This window comes from Lithobates pipiens, unplaced genomic scaffold (assembly GCF_037356315.1).
Source record: "Lithobates pipiens isolate NorthernLeopardFrog02 unplaced genomic scaffold, aLitPip1_a1.2 Scaffold_23, whole genome shotgun sequence".
In the NCBI taxonomy this organism is placed as follows: domain Eukaryota; kingdom Metazoa; phylum Chordata; class Amphibia; order Anura; family Ranidae; genus Lithobates; species Lithobates pipiens.
Window position 1 is genome coordinate 107,535,594 of NW_027507785.1, and position 20,971 is coordinate 107,556,564.

Sequence of the window (20,971 nt, forward strand, 5' to 3'; positions counted from 1 at the left end):
AGGAGGGGTGCTACACTGATGTCACAACTTCTTGAGCAATGTCAGACTGAGGTGAAAGGAATTCCTGGTGCCTAGAAAACCCAGCAATCAACCTGATTAGTTGGGGTCTCTAGGCAAAATCCAAAGCGCCCCTCTAGTGCTTTGTGACTTGTGCAGTATATTCAATAAACCTGTATTCTTTGAAGTGGTTCTAATGGTAAAAAAAGTTTTACCGTTATGCATTTTTTGTATTAGGGAAAAATCCTTCCCTGCGCACTCCCCCCTCCACCTTTTATACTTCCCTGAGCCCGATCTCAGCCCAGCGCTGTGCATGCAAGAAACGGCACTCTTGGTTCTCTTTTGACATTGGTTTGATCAGATGCTGTTACAAGCCAGTAACAGCTGGTAGACAGCAAGTTGGAAGTGACAAAATCCTCGTCCTGTTCCATAGATCATACTTGTAGCACCCTCTAGTGTGCTATAAATATAGTGCTATGTTTTTTTGAGAGTAAGCAAATTTCCAGGATCTGCTAGCAGCCAAGCCTGGGTTTGTTTTGATCTGGGTTGGGAGTAACTCAGGGCAGAGCTGGTTGACTCACAAGCAGCATCACCAAGACCTACCACTTTTTTCCAGAATATTCTAGTGTTTTCTGGAAAGAAAGGAGGAGAGGTGGGCTGGAACTGTCTGGGGAGCCCTGACCAATCTCCAACTTGGATTGGGGGCAGGCCTCCTCAAATACCAAGGGTCAGCCCAGCTAGAGAGGAGTTGGTGATTGGGTGGAAGATGGAGTGTTAGGCTGTCGGGTGCCTTTGAGAGAGCTCCCCAGTCTGGGGGAGGGTGACCTTGGGTATGGGCTCAGGTGCGGATGTGACCCTCTTACAACCCACAGAGGTGTCCTGACCAGGAGGCACAGGAAGAGCAAGAGGGGACAGCAGGAGAACACTGCCGGGCAAATCTCCTAGAGCTGTGCAGAGGCAGCCAAGAGGGCTGCTTATTGACACACAGTCAGAAGGACTGGGGGGGGCACTCTTGAGAGGACTGGGATAAGTGGTCTGGGATGGGTGCAGAGCCAGTCAAGATAATTGTGGTGTTATGGTCAGTGGAGCGGGGCAGCTGCAACCAGGAGGGCTGGCAGTGCCTGAAGAGGTGATTCTGGGAGCAGTAGCCATGTGGACAGCTAGCACTGGGACTACCTACAATTTTGCTACACTTGCCCGCGGTCACTGCCGGCAAATGGCATCTGCTTTAGGCCTGGCTGAGTTAGTGTCAGGCCTACAGATCAGTGCTAGCTGGTCTGGCAAATGCAAACAATGTTGAGGAGAGATAGCCTGCAAGCAAGTGATGTGCTGGAGGAAGATAGGAGATTGTATACAGTATAACATGAGTGTATGTAGTTTAGTCCCAACATTGACTTTCTGGGCATCTCATGATTTCTCTATCCCTATCCAAGTTAATCCCCCTCAATAAAAATACAAAAACAAGTGCAAGGACTGTTTCATGTCTCTGAATGCTTGAAATTGTGTTCCTGGCTGCGCAGGGTGACAAATGGACCTCAACACTCAGCAGCCCTCACGGGGATACTGCTACATACTTCTATTCCACCCTCATCTCTATAGTCAGCCGTCAGAACCGGGCACTTTTAGTCCCTGATTAAAAGATGGACCTAAACACTCAGCAGCCCTTACGAGGATACCGCTACATACTTCTATTCCACCCTCATCTCTATAGTCAGCTGTCAGAACCTCCAGATTCAGTCCTGGTGGAACAGGAGAGCCCGGGAAGGACACTGGAGGGTTTGTGGTGGGAGGGGGTGGTATGGACTGCCTACCGCCACGTGTAAAAGTGATCCAGGCCACTTGGATCACTTTTACATTATTCTGAAAAAAAAGACACCGGGGACACAACTGCAACTGCAGTCATGACCTCAGTATAACCACTGGGTCCTAACATTGTAGCCAGCGGGTGTATTACACATATATTGCTTGCAATGCTTTGTGGCATGAATGTCACAATTTTAAAATGGCCTGCAGAGTTTGACAAGTAGCGTAGCCTGTCAAATTCACCCCCTGTGATTAATGGGAATCCCCCTTGGGATGAAAAAGAAAAGTGAAAAAAAAGAGACTTTGGAGAGTTGACAGGATCACCTTCTGAATGCCTTCCAACCCTTGCTCTGCTATCCTCTGAAAAGCAATCCACTGCAGGTGGCTTTTCAGAGGGTGGTAGAAACTCCTTCCCATGTTATGGGGACCTTAAAGTGTTACTAAACCCAGGACCCTGCATTCACTATATCTGGTCTCTCACAGTACTAGGCTTGTGCAATTCGTTTCGTAACGAATCGAAATTCGGCCGAATTTTGCATCTTTCGGACATTCGGATGCATCCCCGAGATACGTGGCCCCAAAATCGGGTCGCAAAATGTTATTAGTTATTAGAGCAGAGAATGACATTTTGCGACCCGATTTTGGGGCCACATATCTCGGGGTCACTTATAGCTAGAAACCCCAAATTTGGTATGCAAACACAATAATACTAGCAATACAACATATCCAAATTTGAAGTGTCTAGCACCAAGTGACCCCCAGATACATGGCCCTAAAGTCGGGTCACAAAATATTTTCGAATGTGGTTGAAATAATGTTGAATCATGTTGAAATCATTTCGAATGCATTCTAAATTATTTCAACATGATTCGACATTATTTCAACTGCATTCGAAATGATTTCAACATGATTCAACATTATTTCAACCACATTCGAAAATATTTTGTGACCTGACTTTAGGGCCATGTATCTCGGGGTCACTTGGTGCTAGACACTTCAAATTTGGATATGTTGTAGAGCTAGTATTATTGTGTTTGCATACCAAATTTGGGGTTTCTAGCTATAAATGACCCCGAGATATGTGGCCCCAAAATCGGGTCGCAAAATGTCATTCTCTGCTCTATTAACTAATAACATTTTGCGACCCGATTTTGGGGCCACATATCTCGGGGTCACTTATATCTAGAAACCCCAAATTTGGTATGCAAACACAATAGTACTAGCACTACAACATATCCAAATTTGGAGTTTCTAGCACCAAGTGACCCCGAGATACATGGCCCTAAATTCGGGTCACAAAATATTTTCGAATGCGGTTGAAATAATGTGGAATCATGTTGAAATCATTTCGAATCCGGTAGAAATATTTTCGAATTTTGTTGAAATATTTTCGAATGTGGCCGATTTTTCGAATTCGGTAGAAAACTAAACGAAATCCGAAAACGAATTTAAGGAAGTTAACGAATTTAACTAAACGAAATTAATGAATTAACGAATTAAAACGAAACTAAACAAATTTTTTCCTTTTGCACATGTCTACACAGTACACAGAGCACGGAAATTCTATTATTTTAGTAAATATAAACTGCTAAATACCTTTTCTCATCAGCAGTATATATCAGTCTTGTGACTTCTATCAGTGTCCGGCCAAGCACTGGTTAATCACTTGTCGACCGCCTAAATGTAAATATATGTAATTATTTTGACGTTAAATATTGGGGTTATGGCAGCAGCTAGCTATCATAACCCCGATATCTTTATTTACAGCAGGCAGCCGGATTCATGCCCTTGGAGGACCAAAGCGATGTCTGATGTAATCCTTTTAAAGGCAAATGGGAGATCTGAGGTCTTTTTGACCCCAGATCTCTCAAGAAAGAGAACCTGTCATGCTTATTTCTATGTTTACATTTCTTGTCATAGGAATAAAAGTGCTTAAAAAATAATGAATTAAAGGGACAGTGTAAAAACAAAAAGTAAACTAAATAAGAAAGAAAAAAATGTAAAGGTCACGCACAGAAACGAAAACATACCTAAACCACGCCCACATATGTAGGCAGTGTTTAAACCACACATGTGAAGTATCGCTGTGATCATTAGAGTGAAATCAACAGATCTAGTGCAAGATTTCCTCTGTAACTCTAAACAGGTAACATGTAAACATTTTTAAAGCATGGCTTATGGTGATTTTATAGTACTGTAGTTTGTCGCCACTCCACGAGCATGCACAGTTTTAAACCATAACATGTTAGGTATCTATTTACTCCGCGTAACATCATCTTTTAGATTGCACAAAAACAATGGGATAACGTTACTGTTTTTTTTTTTTATTCAATAAAATGTATTTTTTCCCCCAAAAATTGTGTTTGAAAGACGGCTGCGCAAATACAGTGTGACATAAAATATTGTAATGACCACCGTTTTATTTTTTTGGGTCTCTGCTAAAAATATATATATATATATATATATATATATATCATTCAAATACATTTTCTAGCAAAAAATAATAATTTTTGCTTAAACAAGAAATGTCAGAAAAATGTCAGAAATAGGCCTGGTGCTAAATTAAAGTTTGTAGGAGGAGTTTTCATTCTCCTCTCATTGTTTTATGAGGCTGCAGGACCACGACCCTCTGCCTGGACAGTGCTGATTGGTCCTGTGCCGATCACATGCACCCACTCCAAAAAACAAAACAAAACAAAACCTCTCTAGCAATACACATAAAACAAAGCATGTGCAAAGTGCCCCCCCCCCCCCCCCATCAGGAGACGGATTGGGGACAGTGGATGAAGTGTAGAATCAGAGAAGAGAGGATAAAACAGCCTTTTTACACAATGCACAGGATTATAGGGCGGCACAGTGGTGTAGTGGTTAGCACTCTCACCTAGCAGTAAAAGGGTCACTGGTAAAACTGCTTAAGGACATTACGAGGGATAGTGAACTTTTGACTTTTAATGACCTTAAGGCCAGACATGACCTTCCGAACTCTCAATACTTTCGATACCTACAATTGAGACATGCCTTCCAGATGCAATTTAGGGGGGTGGGTGTAGAGTCTTTCCCCTCTAGACTGGAAGACACACTTATGACAGAAGACCTGTCAAAGACTCTATCAGTAACATATAAGGACTTGTTTAAAACCAGCCCCAAGGCACTACTTAAATGTAGAGAACAGTGGGAGGCGGAGGTACCGGACATACAGGGTTAGATCTGGATAGTATGTGGGAACAACCATTTCAGCATCTGGTGGCAGCAAGAGATATGCTCATTCAGTTTAAATTCTTACATAGAATATATTATACCCCGGCTAGGTTGGCCTCAATATACTCCTCTGTTTCCCCAGAGTGCTGGCGGTGTTCTACCGCCCCGGCTGATGCACATCATGTGTTTTAGAGCTGTCCCCAGATTCAACAGTTCTGTATAATTTGTACAGTGTGTATTCATATATTGTATTAGGACACTTCTTACCTGACCAGTAGGTTGCCAATAGTGTAAGTGAGGAGGAGCTGGCCAAAGTAACACACATTATTTATGCATTCAGCTCTCAATGAAGTGGAGAGTGTTACCTATCCAAAACATCATCCCCCCCAACATTTTTACAATGGGCCATCAGAGGGATTGAGGAATATGAAAAGTGGACCTTAGAGATTTTTTTATTTAAATACTCCTTCAAATAAATGTTATACTTATGTTGGCCAAGAATGTTTGTGTCTAATCTGCTTGCAATGTTATGTGCGAAATTACTAATTTTTTTTTTTTTTGTTTCACTCCACTGTTTCTTTCTATACCACAGGAAGGCAGACTGTGGCTTCCCAATTTACCCAGCGGTGGGACTTTCCCAACTGCGGAGGGGCAATTGATGGGAAACACATCCACATAGTCCCAGCCCCCAACTCGGGGTCATACTATTACAACTATAAGGGGTTTCATAGTAATGTGATGTTGGCGGTGGTGTCAGCGACATAAGAGTTTCTCTATGTGGATGTGGGGAAGATGTCAGATGGTGGAGTCATTGCCCAGATCAAGTTCTATGGACAGCTCGAGTGGTGGCTTGGGATTGCCACCTCCGGAAGACAACGTGGCTGGTCTGCCGTTCGTCTTTGTCACTGATGAAGCATTTGGGCTTGGTGATCACTTGACGTGGCTGTTGCCCATGAGGAGTCTCACCCCGGACCAGAGAATTTTTAACTACCGGCTGGCCAGAGCCAGAAGAGTGGTGGAGAATGCTTTCAGGATAATGGCCAGCCAGTTCCACTTATTCCTTATGCCAATCAACATGACGGGAAATAAACTTAACCATATAATCCTTTCATGCTGCATTCTCCACAACTTTTTACGGAGAAATTCTATGAACTATGTGGCCTCAGTTGGGCCTGAGACTGGACTTCAAGACCAAACCCTGACGACGCTTGAAGCAGGCCGTCCTGGCTTGTCCCCCCAAAAGCGCCCGCAAGGTCCGTCTAAAATATATGGAGTACTTTGCGGGTAGGGGGGCCATTGATATGCCAGAAAATGTTTAAGAAACATTGCCAATCTCTTCTTCAGCTAACTATTATGTTGTGGATATGCTACACACACAACTTGTTTTTGTTGTTAATGTATGTAATGCATCACTGATAAAAATATTCATCATTTTCAGCTCTATTAATACATTTTTGGGAGTCATGAAATTGGCCTGATTGTGGCAAATTATAAAGTACTGTGGGTGTTATTTACTAAAGGAAAATCCATTTTGCACTACAGGTGCAATGCAAAAGTGCACTTGAAACTGCACTGAAACTGCACTTGTAGTGCAAAGTGGATAACCCCCATTGTCACTGTAAACACCATCTTTAAAACGTTTTACTCTGTGCACTGCGTTAGAAAAGGGTTTTTGAACAAACCAACATATTTTTTGAATAAAATAATTTTTTTGGCATTAGAAATAGCCTTTTTGGGGTAAACAGGCATGTCTAAAAACATAAAACAATACACAACTCAGGAACCTACAAAATTCAACTTTGGTAAATTGAAGGCAATACCAGACATTAGTATGTCCAAACTGTGTTGATATTGCCTTCATCAGATGGGGTTATGTCACCCCTGTGAAAGCCAAATTTTGAAGATGCGCACAAATTGAGAGTTAAAACGGGGATTTCCCTCCTGATCCCATGCATAATGTCAATATGCGCTAGCTCCCATCATGGAGGATCAATGGACGTGTTTCGGGGGTGCAACCCCTTACTTTATTTGTGAGGAAGGGGTTGCACCCACAAAACGTGTACATTAATATCATGTGATGGCAGATAGCACATGTTGACACACTGTGTGCATCTTCAAAATTTGTCTTTCAATATTTTTTTTAGTTAGAAAAATATAAACAAATTGAAGAATTTTGGAGTGTTTTAAATTTTGCCTAAAACATCAGTGATGTTTTTGAGTCTTTTTTTCAACATCATTGATGTCTTCCTTGATCTTCTGTAAATCCCTATTGCACACCATGATCTCCCCGATGGGGACGTGTGCACTTGCACTGGTGAAATTAGATTCTTCTTCCACAACATCCACATCACCTAAAATAAAATAAAACACACCATGTATTATAAATATGCAAGCAATACATGTATTACCTGAAGCTGTGGTCTCAGACACTCAACTGTTGTGGTCAATATTTTTCCCAATTCATAAACCTCTCCTTCCTCCACATCCTCAGGTTGTGGTGTGGGGCTTTCCCCTGCTTTTTAAGGTTGTGGGTCCCTGGTGTCCTCTGATGTCCTGAGTCTTTTCTCCCCTATGTGAATAAAAAATGGTAAACTTAGCACACAGATATTTGAGGGCAGAAATAGTAATATGAAACTTGGTTGGAAGTGTCGTACAATTGTCTGTTTTGGCAGAGTTCCAAGCTGAAGAATTTTTTTCCCCTTACTTAAGCTGGAATACTCACCTGTTTTGGTCACGTTTCACACATGGAGACATCCCTAGTATTCACTGGAGCACCTGTGTGGGACACCCTAAAAAATTTGTATCAAAAAGTTTACCAAGGCTCCATCACAGGATGGCACTGTGGGAGTCTTAGTGATAGAGCAGTGCTGTGTCCTATAAGTCAATTTTAAATAAAGATAAAGTGCAGAAAAAATGGACTTTGTAGGCACCAATTATAAAAAAAATTACATAATAGTTTATTAAACACATAATGGTACAAACAATTACATTTAAAAACTTTTTTGCAATAAAAAATGCAAAACTGACATCTCTCTAAGACAAAAAATGCATGACATTATACATCATTGTAATCCTGCAAACATGATGTAGTATGCAAGAAAAAAACACTATACATGTTTTACAATTGAATGCTTCTTCGGAAGCTTATTAATTGTTCTTGGAAATAATGATAGAGTATATCTCAATAGGACCCAGGTCCTGATATAATATTAGACACAGTATTAAACTGAGAGAATATAACCAATCAGCAACAAAGCCTGACACTATTAGTGGTCAGCATACAAATGTAAAGCCAGATTGTCAGTTCAACAAACAGACATAGTTGCATCCTAGCGCACCTGACAGGCAGCCCACAACACAAGTGTGAAGCAGCTCATAAGCAGGGGATATGGTAAAAATAACATAAATTCATTCAGTATATCTTTAACAGCTGAATATTGAAATAAAGCTGATAGGGAGGTCAGGAAACAGACCCTCACCAGAGAAGGATGCCATGTTATTTTTACCATACCGCCTGCTTATGAGCTGCAAAGGTCATTGGCTTGAAGAAGGAACCAATCAGTAGTTCCGAAACACGTCCCATTTTGATGACATATTTCCTATTTGCGGTCCATGTTGTCCCCTCCCGCTGATGCCATTTCCGGGATTCATGCTCCACGCTGACTCAGATGGCGCGATTGCTTCACCAGTGTTCCCAGAGCCTGGGGTGTTTACCTGCTGGTTATTCTGGGACCTTCTGATGCTGCATATTTTTATCCCTGGAAAGCTGTGATGATACACTGGGACCTCCTGATGCCGGATCATCTGCTTCATACATCCATGTTATGCCTCTTCTTATCCTTGATTCTGTAAGTGTTTTTAATCTTGTTTGGGGATATTCCAAGTTTTAATTCTGCACTTAGAGGTGCCTTTTTTCTTTCATCTATTTTCTATTAGAGATTGCTCCCCTCTTTGAGTGCAGCCCTAAGTGTTTGAAGACCACTTCATCCGCCCAATAAAGACACTATCTGCCTGGTCAAGGGGGGGGGGTAACATGACTTTACCCCCCCTATTCATTGCTAAGTACAGGGAGATGCCCTGTCTGTGGCAGGTAAAACACACCTTTTATAATAATACAATAAAGAGGAAGGCAGCGCTGGATCACTTGCTGGAATTTGTGAACCCGCAGTTCCCCACGGCAGACATCCCATATTTGGCCAATATTGGTGGCATGAGGAGCACATATAATAGGGAGCGCAAGAAGGTCCAGGATTCCCAGAGATCAGGAGCTGTAGCAGATGACATTTTTGTCCCCAGGCTGTGGTACTATGACAGACTGCTTTTTTTGTCAGACCAGAGTGAAATCACGCCATCACTCTTGACTCTTCCTTCAATGCTTCCTTCCACCCCAGCCAAGGCTTCCGACCACCAACCTGGGCCTTCCAGCAAGGAAGAAGTGGAGGAGCCCAGCTTGAGTCAAGTATAGCATTGTTCAAAATATTTATTGTCCAAAAATTCATGATATTAACTTGATGTTATTATTTATCACTAATTTCTAATTTAACAAAGTGTTTTACATATCAATAGACAGTAGTGGCAAAAAATTATTGCTACAAAAATGAAAAATGCTGGGCTCAGAGTGATAGTCTTTTCTATTTATTAACATTCAATTTGCAACAGTAATGAGCTGAAAATTGTGTATGATTGATAAAACTATGTCTCGTTTTCATACACAGGAAAGCCTCAGCCAGGAGGAGGTTGTGGAAAATGGCAGCCAGGAGGTGGCGGGGGTAAGTGGCAGCCAGGAGGTGGCTGGGCCCAGTAGCCAGACCAAACCACAGGTCCCTCCCATCCGCCTTAAAAAAAAGACCCAGGAAGGGAAGGAACCTTGAGGAGGCAGCACTTGGGTTAATGCCTGCAGGCTACTGTGGCCCTCAGAACCCCCCCAATCTTCAAGAGGCCTATGCCTGCAAAAAATGCAGAAAATGGAGGAGGTCCAGTGCCTCTTCTGTGATGAAGTGATCTTACAAGCCCTAAATAAGGGGTTGAGGTGCGAACTCACAAGCAAAAGCCATGTTTGTGAGTTAGACCATGGTCCTCCTCCTCCTCCACCCCCTGCCACAACTCCAACACCAGGGCCACAGCCTTGAAGCAAGCGTGGAAGGAAGCGTGGAAAGAAAACAAGAAAGTGATGGCCTGAGTTTTGCCTGGTCTGACAAAAGACACAGGCTGTGGTAAGACCACAGCCTGGGGACATATATGTAATCTGCTGCTGTTCCTGATCTCTTGGAGTCCTGGACTGGATTGTGCTCACTATTATATGGACTCCTCAGGCTACCAATTTTGCCTGTAAAGGCATAATTAATGTGTGCCCTGGGGTAAAAAGGCTTAATGCTAATTTCATCAGTTTATCCAGCGTTGCCTTCCTCTTTGTTTTGTTATGACCCATAATAAATGTCTATTTTTTTTCACAAATATTTGCCTATGTGTTTTACTACAAAAAGGACAGTTTGTGAGTAGGCAGGTACATTTAAAAAATACAATGTCAAATTAACAAGGGACACCAACACCAAACAACCTCTTTGAGGTAATAAAATATAAGATAATAATGGTGTTGTGGTAACTTGACACACAAAACTACAAAAAATATTATGGAGATCACTATAAAAAAAAACAGGAGATCTTTATTAAAAAAATAAATAAAAAAGATCACTATAAAAACAAAATTGAAACATTATTATGGAGATCTGACGAAAAAAATAAAAAATTATTCAGGAGATCACGAGAAATAATAAAGAAATCAGTTTGTGAGAACTCTGTGTGAACATCAGCAGCAAAATAACTTAATTATTCTATCATTATAAAGAAGAAGAGAATGCACTGCATTAAAAGATTAAAAACATTGCAGCGTGACAAATGTGCTATCTCCATTACGACCGCTAGTTTTACCAGACCGAGCTCTTCCGTCTACTTCAGAGCATGCATGGAATTTTGTGCATTGGAATTGTCTACACACGCTCGGAATTTCCGACAACAAGCTTCTCTTGAACATTTTTTGCTGGAAACTCTGATCGTGCAGCATAAGAGTGTTTTGTTGTCCAATTTAACTGCTTTAGCTGATAAAACCTTACAAATAGATCTCAAAGCATACCATTACATTGCCTTTTTTATAGTTTAATAACCTACCTGGGAACTATCTAATCTAATCTAATCAGGATGGATACCAGAACTTTGCCTGCCTCAGTCAAATGACAGGATCAGTATCATTATTGTCAGTAACAGCAGGGACAAGGATAGCTGCTGGAAGGAAAATTCTTCTCTTATCCCCAACCACTTCTCTCTCTCACGAAAAGGAAGAAATGGTCCACCCTTAAAAGGTCTAGGTTATTAATAAATAGAATATCCTTTTGAAACATTTGACATTCTTCCTCTGGATATTAAGCATTAATGCTCACCAGTAGCAGCCATCCGTGTGAAATTTAAACACAAAGTGCTAGTTGCCATGGAGTACATGCATCCAACCCATCATTTTGAACAGGTGAGCCTTTTCTTGGTATTGATGTCGGATGAATACTAAACAGGTGGATGCACTTAGAGAAGCTTGCATTTGTCTTTCAGAGCTACATCCATCAACTAGGGGAGACCATTAAGCAAATTGTGATCATTACAAGCTTGTTTGCTGTGGTTTGTACAATATATAGTGTTTTCCTGGCTGATAATCCAAGTACTTGTACACTAAATATTATTTCACATGACACTGATCAAGCTGATACTCTTAGCCCTTGTACACACGGTCGGACATTCCGACAATAAAATCCATCGGATTTTGTCCGAAACTTGTGTTGCATACACACGGTTGGATAAAGTTGTCGGAAAATCCGATCGTACGTAACGTGATGACGTTATTTTGTTAGGACGGGACTACGTTCAGGCTAGTAGCCAATAGCTTTGGTCTAGGAATTTGATCTGAGCATGCGTGGCACTTTGTCTCGATTGGAATCCTCTACACACAATCGGACAAAGTCCGATCGGATCATGTTGTCGGAAAGTTTTATAGCCCAGCTCTAAAACTTTGTCCGTCGGATATTCCGACGAAAACAGTCCGATGGAGCCCACACACAGTCGGATTATCCGACAACATGGTCCGATCTGATATTTTCCGTCAGAATGTCCGACAGTGTGTACAAGGGCTTAGAGGTCCCCTTATAGCACTCCTTTTTTCTCTTTACAGCACAACCCCATTGCATGGTATAAGTATGATTGCCACCTCATCCCTTTAAAACCGAACACATTTTAATTACACAGGTATAGCTGCTGGAAGGAAAATTCTTCTCTTATCCCCAACCACTTCTCTCTCTCACGAAAAGGAAGAAATGGTCCACCCTTAAAAGGTCTAGGTTATTAATAAATAGAATATCCTTTTGAAACATTTGACATTCTTCCTCTGGATATTAAGCATTAATGCTCACCAGTAGCAGCCATCCGTGTGAAATTTAAACACAAAGTGCTAGTTGCCATGGAGTACATGCATCCAACCCATCATTTTGAACAGGTGAGCCTTTTCTTGGTATTGATGTCGGATGAATACTAAACAGGTGGATGCACTTAGAGAAGCTTGCATTTGTCTTTCAGAGCTACATCCATCAACTAGGGGAGACCATTAAGCAAATTGTGATCATTACAAGCTTGTTTGCTGTGGTTTGTACAATATATAGTGTTTTCCTGGCTGATAATCCAAGTACTTGTACACTAAATATTATTTCACATGACACTGATCAAGCTGATACTCTTAGCCCTTGTACACACGGTCGGACATTCCGACAATAAAATCCATCGGATTTTGTCCGAAACTTGTGTTGCATACACACGGTTGGATAAAGTTGTCGGAAAATCCGATCGTACGTAACGTGATGACGTTATTTTGTTAGGACGGGACTACGTTCAGGCTAGTAGCCAATAGCTTTGGTCTAGGAATTTGATCTGAGCATGCGTGGCACTTTGTCTCGATTGGAATCCTCTACACACAATCGGACAAAGTCCGATCGGATCATGTTGTCGGAAAGTTTTATAGCCCAGCTCTAAAACTTTGTCCGTCGGATATTCCGACGAAAACAGTCCGATGGAGCCCACACACAGTCGGATTATCCGACAACATGGTCCGATCTGATATTTTCCGTCAGAATGTCCGACAGTGTGTACAAGGGCTTAGAGATCCCCTTATAGCACTTCTTTTTTCTCTTTACAGCACAACCCCATTGCATGGTATAAGTATGAGTGCCACCTCATCCCTTTAAAACCGAACACATTTTAATTACACAGGTTCTGTGGCTGATTAAGGTGGTAATTAAACTCACTTGGTGCCTTATTTGCATGTAATTAGCCTCAGAACCTGTGTAATTCAAAAGTGTTCAGGTTTAAAGGGATGAGTTGGCAACTCTAGGTATAAGGTATGTTGACAGCGTAGTCTTGGTTAATTGTTCACCAATGTGAAGGACTCCTTTGCTCCCCATTTTTCTTGGCAGTATTATTAGTGAATATTCTCTCCCTGCCAATGGAAGATTAGTATGGCCAGAAAGAGAAGAGATCAGAGAGAGCGAGAGAGGAAGTGTTAGTGCTGGCATCATCATGGGGAGATGTTGGAAAGCCTTCCCAGAAGCAAAACATTCCCTTTGGCTGGCCATTTTGTGCTGTGGCTCAAAGAAACCTTTTGGATTGGACATTCATAAGGATCAACTGCGCTTTTTTCCATATTCCCTGTCATGTGAATTTTTACAAAATATAGGGTTAGATTCATGAAAATGTTATGATATTGTAGTGTGGTGCCCAAAGAAAATTGTAAATGACTGCTGCCACTTATCCAGCACAGGCTTGTAAGTTAATGCTAATAGCTCATTGGTTGCTTAAGGAAACACCCTCTTTTTTAATCTCCCCCAGTTTTTATACATCTCTTTACAAGTCATGTTGCTGCCACTTTTACATTAAAGCATGTGAAAGAGTAGAGGAAATGCATCACTGCTTATTAATCAGCCAGAACCCTAGCTTCTTATAATTGCTTGTCCCTTTGATGTATCATCATTCATATCCCCAGGTGGATGCACGGTTCCCTCATCTAGTTATAATCACACGCTGTGTTTACTGAGCCAGCAAGTTATAGACAGAAATATTGATCAACCCCCTGAATTAATTTCACTCTTTAGTTGGAGATTTTAATTTCTTCTAATAGACAGTTATGCTAATAAGACAAATCCTTGGTTCTGGATGACTGCGGAGGCCCAGAGAGTTGTCCTAAATGGGCTGCAGAGGTTGGATTTGGATTGGCACAGTCATGGGATACGGAGGATGTGATGCAATTTGCATTTATTAGCCATAGATATGAGATGGTGTTCAGAAGAGGAGATGTTTGTGAGGGAGATTAAAATATGCTGACATTCTTTAAGATAAAGTTGCCATGCAACACATGTAATGGTAAGAAAAAAGGAGAAGGGAAACATTTTGCAGGCAAGCGCTTGCCATTATAAAAAAATGGAAATGTCTTTTTCTGTATTTTACTTTGTAGGCAATACAAAGTAAAATAATATCTTTAAAATGATAGAAACCCAATAAGTTCACTCAGTGAGGCGTGGGTTCTTCTTAAAAAAAGGTGGCGCAAGGAGCATAGCGTGATGTGAAATGAGACAAAATCTCTACCAACCAATTGTAACTCTCTGTACTAAAGTCTTATTTAGAGTTGATTCCCTAGCACAGCCCCTCCCTCCTTGCATCTTCTAGCCCTCTCTTCTTCTGGGAGTGTCTAAGCACTGTCTGTGCTGACCTAGCTCCTCTGCCTTTTCTCCCCTTACTCCCAACATAATCTTTTATATAGCTGATGGGGAATAGCAAAAGGGAATACTATAGAGTATCACCTGAGTGGAAGCTCTAAGCCCTTGTACACACGGTCGGACATTCCGACGGAAAATGTTCGATGCGACTATGTTGATGGATAATCCGACCGTGTGGGCTCCATTGGACTGTTTCCGTCGGAATATCATACCGACAAAGTTTTAGAGCTGGGCTAAAAAAAAAATCCGACAACATGATCCGATCGGACAATGTCCGATTGTGTGTAGAGAATTCCGATCGGACAAAGTGCCACGCATGCTCAGATCAAATTCCTAGACCAAAGCTATTGGCTACTAGCCTGAATGCAGTCCCATCGTAACGAAATAACGTCAACATGTTCTGGACAATCAGATTTTCCAACAACTTTGTCCGACCGTGTGTATGCAACACCAGTTTCGGACAAAATCCGTCAGACAAAATCCAACGGATTTGGTTGTCGGAATGTCCGACCGTGTGTACAAGGGCTTATTGTGCTGGGGGGTCCAACAGAAGTCTCTAACCTTTCAGATGTACACGCAAGGGAAGCTTTTACAGGTAAATAGCATGCATAAAACACATTGCAGTAAATGCACATACTGCATAACCTTATGTATCACCCTCTATTGTGCTACTAGATTAGTGTAGGCAAATTTATGTTAGACTCATGGTTTGCTTGTGAGTCTGAAATTGTGTCAGGGTTTACTGCAGATTAGTCTGGATGACTCACAGAGGCAGGTCTGTGGTACCTCCCCCTGGGTCTGGAAGTTTATAGAAACTTCTAGACCTTAGTGGGCAAGGGCCAGGAGGACCGATCTACATACTGGAGGGAACTTGGCCAATCCCCAGGCAGAATGCTCTGGCAGGGTGGCTGAGTCAGCCCTTAAATATGGTGGAGCCATGCCAGCAGGGGAGTCGGGTGGAAGATGGAGTGCTGCAGAGGCTTTCGGTGGCTTAGGAAGAGCCATTCAGCATCACGGTTTGAAAATAATTTTTGCCTGACAGCAGTGGGAGCAAGAAGGACAGAATGAGTACATCCACACACCCAGGGATTCATAAGGGGAGAGAGTGCCACATGTAGCGAGCTCTCAAAGGACAGCGCTGTGCTTAACCCTTTAACCCTTGTCATGGGAGATCTTCGGAGCAGCCAAGTGGGCTGGTAGATGTGCAGTTCAGGAGGTAGTTCCTGCAGGCAGTAGAGCTGGGAGCAGTTCAGAGGAGAGGAGATACTCCTGCATACAGCTTTGCAGTATTTTGTGCTAGTTTCTAAAGGGGCTGAGAGCTCCTAGTCTGTACGGGACTTTGCCTCTGATCCAAGAGACTGGGTGTTTCTAGCAAGGAGAGCAGTCTAGGATCTTTGTACATAGATAGGAAGTTGTCCTCATCTGTTGTTCTTCAATTTGAGGATTCCATAATCCCTACATCTTAACCAAGTTGTTTTCCCAATAAAACAACAATCCCATGGACTGATTTATTGTGTCTGGATGCCATTTGAAAATGCGTGTTGCCTGGCTGTGCGGGAGTAGGGGAACCCGTTGCCAACAGCCCCTGCTGGGGTAGTGCTAAACTTTTGGGATTGTTGTTGAACCTAATGGTCTGAAGACAGGTTCTCTTTAGCTGAAACCAGAGTGAGCCAGCACAATTTGCACTGCCATGCTCTAACCACCAGAGAGCGCACGCTCAACTTCTCCTAGCACCACTACTCCCTTCCCTCTCTGTGGTTACGTTGAGAAGAAGAGGTACAGAGAAGAAGAGAAGTGGGGGGGGGGGGGGGATAACTGGGAGTATCTCTGCTGAGGTCTGTGAGCTGACTTCAGATGACAAGCTACATGCCCACAACCCTCCTGCCCAAGGTGACAAGCTGCACAAAGCACCCCTTGTCCGCAGAGGGGTTGTCTTCCAGGAAGCCAGTCCCTGGTGCTGGGGAGGTTGGTGACTGCTAGTATACACAGTGCAGTGTACTGGGTCCCTTATATTGATGGTCAGCATAAGGCCTACTTACAAAGTTGGTCAGTGGTAAGGGCCCACTTTGACTGATGTCTTTAGATGAATAGAGAAGAGAGTGCCACTGACACTTACAATCCAGCAAAAGTATATCAGCGCAAAAATCTTTTAAAAGATCTTAAATGTTGTTCATTTAAGTCTGTCCTTGTGTGTATTGTAAAGTGCCAGACAGACTGGCTGCTAACCCTTTGTGAAAAGATGTGTATTGGGTGGGATCGTTTGAAGCCTAGCAGACGTCAGGGTGAGGTGTTGAGTCTTGGGATGTGTGGGTGGAGCTGGGCTCTTGTTCATGTTAAAGCATGTGCCTTGAATTGTGTATAAAGTTACAATGTTGGTCTTTAATAAAGTCATTCCTACTACAGAAGAGACAGAGTGCGTCTCGTCTTTTTGCCAGAGGGGTCGGCTCCTATAGGAAAGGGTCGTTTAGCTGTGGATATTGGTAGCGAGTGGATGTGTGCCTAGGAGAGGGAACATCGTAAATGGCGTTAACCCCCTTTATATTAGGGGTGCCGTTACAGTTATAAAGTTTAACTTAATGTTATCCTTAATGTGGATCCCTAGTAAGCTACTTCCTCCTATCAAATGTCTTACTCTGTCATATACGATAGCTGTCTGGGACAGACCGAAAGCGAGGATAAAGAGCCATTCTTCTCATATTCCTCTAGCATTTATACTATGTAATCCTGAATTTATTCCAGGACTATCCCCACATCTTTTTCAATGGTGGGGAAATAAAGGTGTCAGGGCAGGATCTGAACTTTGGACCTCTGCAGTGTCTAGTTGTAGCTATTCCCACTGTGCCACCTGAGATGCTGGACAGCGCCCTGCCTGATTCCTTGGATAGCCTTGCCTTGTATCTTGCTTCTGCTGACCCATGAACTTCCTGATTTAAGCCATTTCTATTCACTTCCTGTTGGCCAGATTATTGTGCTCTCTCCAGCCAATATCATGCTTCTTTGTGTACCTGTAGCTGTCCTTATCTTTGCTATCACTCGTTATCGACCCTTGGCTTGTTCATCTGATATGCTTCCATCTGATCTCATCCAGCTATGTCTCGTTACTGACCTTTTGACTTGTTTGTCGACTATGCTTCTGCTTATTCCTTATCTCCTTCATCTGTTACATTACTCTCTTCCTGCTGAGCAATCCCAAGGGCATTAGCACACAGTAAAACCCATCTCCACTCCACTCCATTCCACTTCACTCCATAGCAGCTCTGGTTAAGACGTGCTAGTGCCTAGACATCGTGCCTTGGATGAGTTCATCCACTAAGCTAGTCTGTTGGTGTATTTGAGGCACCCTCCTAATTTGGTTGCTAGGAAGCTAGGTAAATGCAGTTCTCTGTATTCTGAGTTTTTGATTGCATTTAACTGTTCTGGGTTTTAAAGACTGCAGTTGATTTCTCTCCCCCATCTTCCAGAGGATTTGGAAACAGAAGGGTGGAGCATGGGTTAATTCCAGCCTGAATATTTATTGAGCTCCAGCCAATCCATGAGGAGGTGTGCCCAAAAGGGGGTTGGAGAGGCATATAAATAGTCTGAGATTTAGAAAGCAGGGGTCTTCACTTCATCGTCCCTCTGTTGAAGGGAATCCACCCATCTAGGTGGGGGTGGCTAACCCCATCTGCAGCAACCAGCCTGAAGCCAGTTTTATAAGTCCAAGCTGTGGCATAGCTGAGGGGCGCTATTCTTGAGAATCTCCTTTGTGGAAGCTTATCAAAGGAGCCCTCGCCTGGAAACTTGGTCTTGAGAGCTCACTGAAGAGAGCCCATTGGAAGTTAGGAGTCTGCTGTCCTGTGAGCACTAACCACTCCCTCACTGAAGAGTGTCCAGCAGATACTGGGAGGAAGCATCTGGTTACATTGTGAGTACTGACCTGAGCCCATGGTTCTTGTATCTGTAGGCTGTATCTCTTGTGTGGACAAGCCAGTATAATTTCTGTTTAGGATAGCTTCTAAAGAAGAGACTTGGTTTATGCTATCTATACCTGAGAATTGGAGTGGCTGACGGCCAGTGGTTTCTCTGTATATCTTTGCCGACAGATCTATATGCTTCATTTTAAGCTTATACCGAAACAGCTTTTGTGAGTACCTTGATTACTTGTGTCAAACATATTTGGATGAAAAATTCTGTATTAGTGGTGGTTGTGTCACTCTCTTCTCTATTGTTTCAGGTGATGTGGACAGGTGGGCGCTATGTTTCACACTTGGTGGCAGTGCCCTAAAATACCTAGATTTTGGAACAGACTGTTAATTTAATTCGATCTGTAAAGACACTGAATTTCCTAAAAAGGTTAAAAGACATACACATGATTTTAGTGACTTGAATTGCAATATGTTAAGCAAAGATTTAATTGGATTATGAAAATAATCATAAACTTTCATGTACCCTTCACAACAACCAAACCAAATTTGATAAGACATGGAACCCTAGGATACAGTAGTTGTCTATGGATGAGTGAGGCCTTGGTGACACCACCTTCTTCTACTGCCCTTAATATTTCCCTTGCTTTTTACTGTTTTTCCAATTTTGCATACATTGCCCATGTACTGTACAATTCATACTTCACCCCTTTGGGTGTTGAACTAGATAAAATAGATATGAATAATAATATACGGTAATTATTCACTAGAAATGTTTTGATTTACTTTTATGATATGACACATACAACATTGCTGTTATACTTTATATTTGTACACAGAGTTAACAGTTGATGCCTGAATGATAATTACCGTATTTATCAGCGTATAACACGCGCCAGCGTATAACAAGTTTAGGAGGGAATTTTAAGGAAAAAAACTTTTAGGAGGGAAATTTAATGAAAAAAACTTACATTTAAATGCCCATCAATGCAGCCTTATCAGTGTTATTTGCAGCCTTGTCATGCAGCCTGTCCATCATTGCAGCCTTGTCATGCAGCCTCTCCATCATTGCAGCCTTGTAATGCAGCCTGTCCATTATTGCAGCCTTATAATGCAGCCTGTCCATCATTGCAGCCTTGTAATGCAGCCTGTCCATCATTGCAGCCTTGTAATGCAGCCTGTCCATCATTGCAGCCTTGTAATGCAGCCTGTCCATCATTGCAGCCTTGTAATGCAGCCTTGTGCATCGTTGTCCCCTTGTCAGTGTTCATTTCAGATTTTATTTTTAAAAATGGTAGTTCCCGGCTGCCTTCGGCCCTTCTCGCAGTTTTCGGCCGTTCTCAGTGGCTTTCGGCCACCTTTGGCCGTTCTCGTCAGCTTTCGGCCGCTCTCGGCCTTTCTTGGCGGTCTTTGGCCGCCGAGAAGGGCCGAAGGTGGCCGAAAGCCGCCGAGAAGGGCCGAGGGCGGCCGAAAGCTGCCGAGAACGGCCGAAGGCAGCCAAAAGCCGCGAGAAGGGCCGAAGGCGGCTGAAAGCCGCCCAGAGGCTCAAAAATTGCGGAGGATCGGCGTATAACACACACCTGCGATTTTCCCCTGATTTTAAGGGGAAAAAAGTGCGTGTTATACGCCGATAAATACAGTATACACTCCTTTTTGTGATTTGTCCATAATAGGCTGGAATAAAAACATTGAAATATAAAATACTATTATCCTTATTAAAAAAAAACAGTGGTTATGAATGAAAATTAAGATCTTTAATTGATAAAATAAGATGATCATTAATGTAGTCAATAATTAGTTACTGCCCTACTAAAACAGAGAGCTTCCTACTTAAAACTTCTACATTCATTTTGGATACCTACCAATGTTAGAGTTCAGGCCCCTTGTACCTCCTTTTCTCCACCCTATCATTGGCTGTAAGTGCTTAAATACTCCCTTACCATTGCTAAAAATTGTGTTCCTCCTTATATTCACAATATCCCCTTTTGTTGCTGGTAAGTACTCTTTTTCACTTGTGGGGGAAAGGGGGGAGGGAAGGTGAGTGCCCTCTCTCATTGGTTGTTAGTGATGGGGGCTTCCCACCATTTTGGTGGTCAGTGATGAAGTTCTCCTTTTGTTGATGGTCATTGATGGGTACCTCTTACTTTAATGGTCTATAGTAAAGTGCCCTATGCAGGGCTGGTGCAAGGATTTTTGGCACCCTAGGCGAAACCTCATTTTGCCGCCCCCCATTGGCCCCGCCCCTGACTCCACCCCCAGAATACCGCTTCACCA